At 43.6% G+C, this 3,855-nt stretch overlaps 1 pseudogene; it reads left to right on the top strand.

Annotated features, from left to right (window-relative positions):
* Positions 1-2,826: 2,826 nt before the first annotated feature.
* On the top strand, positions 2,827-2,944 carry LOC126197169 (5S ribosomal RNA; annotated as a pseudogene).
* Positions 2,945-3,855: the final 911 nt, after the last annotated feature.

Here is a 3,855-nt window from a genome sequence, read left to right as displayed (position 1 = left end):
ACATCAATGGGTAGAGCAACCAAGCACTGCCAGTTGTACTGTGCAGTACGATGGAGATATGTATCGGTGTCGTCTAACTGTGATACAGTTAAGTTGCTTCAACCACTTTCCTATGTACTGCAGCAGTACATTGCTTAGGTGTTGTATCACGAGTTACATCATGTACCACATTGCACACGTTTCTCTTCAGTAAAAACTGCACCTAATGAATTGAGCAAGCAGTAAAGGAAACAAATGAAAAATTTGGAGTGGGTATTAAAATCCATGGAGAAGAAATAAATACTTTGAGGTTCGCCGATGACATTGTAATTCTGTCAGAGACAGCGAAGGACTTGGAAGAGGCCGGCCGAAGTGGCCGTGCGGTTAAAGGCGCTGCAGTCTGGAACCGCAAGACCGCTACGGTCGCAGGTTCGAATCCTGCCTCGGGCATGGATGTTTGTGATGTCCTTAGGTTAGTTAGGTTTAACTAGTTCTAAGTTCTAGGGGACTAATGACCTCAGCAGTTGAGTCCCATAGTGCTCAGAGCCATTTGAACCATTTGAACTTGGAAGAGCAGTGAACGGAATGGACAGTGTCTTGAAAGGAGGATATAAGATGAACATCAACAAAAGCAAAACGAGGATAATGGAATGTAGTCGAATTAAGTCGGGGGATGCTGAGGGAATTAGACTGTAAAATGAGACACTTAAAGTAGTAAAGGAGTTTTTTTATTTGGGGAGCAAAATAACTGATGGTGGTCGAAGTAGAGAATATATAAAATGTAGACTGGCAATGGCAAGGAAAGCGTTTCTGAAGAAGAGAAATTTGTTAACATCAAGTATAGATTTAAGTTTCAGGAAGTCGTTTCTAAAAGTATTTGTATGGAGTGTAGCCATGTATGGAAGTGAAACATGGACGATAAATAGTTTGGACAAGAAGAGAATAGAAGCTTTCGAAATGTGATGCTACAGACGAATGCTGAACATTAGATGGATAGATCACATAACTAATGAGGAGGTATTGAATAGAATTGGGGAGAAGATGAGTTTGTGGCACAACTTGGCCTGAAGGAGGTATCGGTTGGTAGGACATGTTGTGAGGCATCAAGGGATAACAAATTTAGCATTGGAGGGCAGCGTTGAGGGTAAAAATCGTAGAGGGAGACCAAGAGATGAATACACTAAGCAGATTCAGAAGGTTGCAGTAAGTACTGGGAGATGAAGAAGCTTGCACAGGATAGGGTAGCATGGAGAGCTGCATCAAACCAGTCTCAGGACTGAAGACCACCACAACAACAATGCATTTTAGTGGCCGCTGTACCTGTCATAGCAAACTAGAAGTCCTCCACGATAGTGTGTACGTGCTCAGAGTTACATTGATACGTGACGACGTCATCTCTTTGCTTCACTTTCTTTGTCAGGCACTGTACATTCATACTCTATTCCAAACTTTCGTTAATAATGTACACATGCAGACCGAAGCAACGAATGGAAGTTTGTTCCAATACTGGGATTCGGTCCCAGGTCTCGCGCTCACTAGGCAGATTCATTAATCACTCTGCCACTCTGGCACAATGGCGTTGCACAGCTGCACGGACTACCCTAGAATGCATCACTTCTCGATCCACGTCCCACGCATGCCTCAGCCTTCTAGGAATTTCTGTTGAGGAGAGAGTCGTGCTAAGTTGTTCCGAGCAGTTCTGCGGAGCTACTGTGCCAGTGTGATGTAGTGGTCAGCCAGTGATCAACCAATACATGTTTGGGACTTGAAAATGTCTCTGGAGTCATACTGTTAATGACATGTTAATGTAATTGCGTTTACACCAAATAGAGTACCATTATGCGGAGTAAATGGACGGCAGATGTCGGTGGTACACGTGGCAGACTCTGGCAAGGGAAGTGAGGCCTCGCCTACGGAGCTGTAGGCTGCGATGCAAACAGTCGACCATTTTGCAGAGAGCATTCTGCAGAGCCGTCGGGCGCGCGGGCCGGCACGTAGCGGACACTTATCGCGTGCCGGCGGCCGGCGGTCATTTCGCCCGCCGTGCAGTCCCGGGCGCCGGCCCGGCCTCCGCCAGCAATAAAGAAGCCTCATAAAGAGCCTCATAAGGCCGCCGGCTGATGGCAGGCCCGGCGAGAATAACTGCGCAGCCATTACGCTGGTCTGCAGCGCGCGCTACCCCGCAGCTACAGCCTGCGAGCGTAGGCAACTGTGCGTGGCACTCGAGGCCAGCGGCTGCTCCTACTGCAGACAACACAGCAGAAACTCTTTTCACCGTCACTAATTCTCTTTTTGAAAAACAATACATACAACTCCATTGTCTTACTCTCACCAGACAGCCCAGTAAAAGTCTACTCCAAAATTCACGTTTCAACTGCCAGGGATATTCAATCTTTGCGCCAGTTTCTTAAAGTGCACGCACAATTGTTTTGATTTTTTTCTATTAACAATGCGACTTAATTTTCAGTACTTTATCTGCAACTAGCTAATTCATATCACTTTTAACTTTAACTTTATGTGAAATAACTTCCGTGACTTTTTATACATATATTGTGAAATCTGTAGTTGTTATATTGTGAAGTTTGTTTTTCTCTCTTTTTTTCTCTTATGTTCTGGAGAAGCTAGAAGCAGTTCAGCTGAAATTCATGTACTTCCATTATATCTGGGGTGAGGGAGAAATGTGAAAATATAGATCCGTAGAACGAAAAACCAGTCCAAGATGCAAATTTTTTCTGTTTATTCATTTGATGGCCAATTTGTGGCCGCGATCCATTTTCATATCATCATAACAAAGTCGAAAATGGCATTTCCAAAGCTGTCAAAAATGCCCGTACCATATTGGACTTTGGCAACGGCCTTGCCGCAGTGGATACACCGGTTCCCGTGAGATCACCGAAGTTAAGCGCAGTCGGGCGTGGTCGGCACTTGGATGGATGACCATTCAGGCCGCCATGTGCTGTTGGCATTTTTCGGGGTGCACTAAGCCTCGTGATTACAATTGAAGAGCTGCTAGACCGAATAGTAGCGGCTTCGGTCAAGAATACCATAATAACGACCGGGAGAGCGATGTGCTGACCCCACGCCCCTCATATCTACATCCTACCCTGAGGATGACACGGCGGTCGGATGGTCCCGGTTGGCCACTCGTGGCCTCAAGACGGAGTGCTATATATATATATATATATATATATATATATATATATATATATATATATATATATATATTCGACTTTGTTATGATGATCTTAGAATGGATCTCGGCCTCAAACTAGCCATCGGATGAATAAAAAGAAAAAAAAATTGCAACGGACTGGTTTCTCGTTCCACCGATTAACAGTAGTTGCTGACCCAAGCCGCTCCAGTATGCTGCAAGTCCGAAAATATAGATCGTTGAAAAGAATTTTCTTATTACTTTTTTAGAGATTTATCTGGGTTGTGGAACACAATAACCCCTGGAAAAGCGGCTGTATTGGTAGAACTGAAGACATCAGTAAATGGATATTCTCCCAACTGATTGCAATTGCCGGCATAGACGGTAAGAAGAACTTTGCTACATTTCTGTCGCTTTGTAACTTGAGCGTGGAAAAGAGTAATATGTTGCAGTAATATTATTAGAGATAAAAATCGCCTTGTAACAGGTTTTTATTTTCAGATTATTTTCGAAATCTTTATACTAGTCTGATTATCGGAATTCGCTGTGAATAAAATTTATTCCTGTACATTGTAGCGCGTTGATACAGCAACCTTGTGTTGTAATTAATACTAATAGATGGTCCTAGGTTCCATCTCATCTACCTTCTCACTTGTTCCCAGTGCATACTTTCCCTAAACTTATAATCAGATAGGTCTCTGTTTATTTGTTGTCTTTATTATTCT

Source organism: Schistocerca nitens, chromosome 7, assembly GCF_023898315.1.
Source record: "Schistocerca nitens isolate TAMUIC-IGC-003100 chromosome 7, iqSchNite1.1, whole genome shotgun sequence".
Lineage (NCBI taxonomy): Eukaryota > Metazoa > Arthropoda > Insecta > Orthoptera > Acrididae > Schistocerca > Schistocerca nitens.
This window is presented reverse-complemented; position numbering and strand designations above follow the sequence as displayed.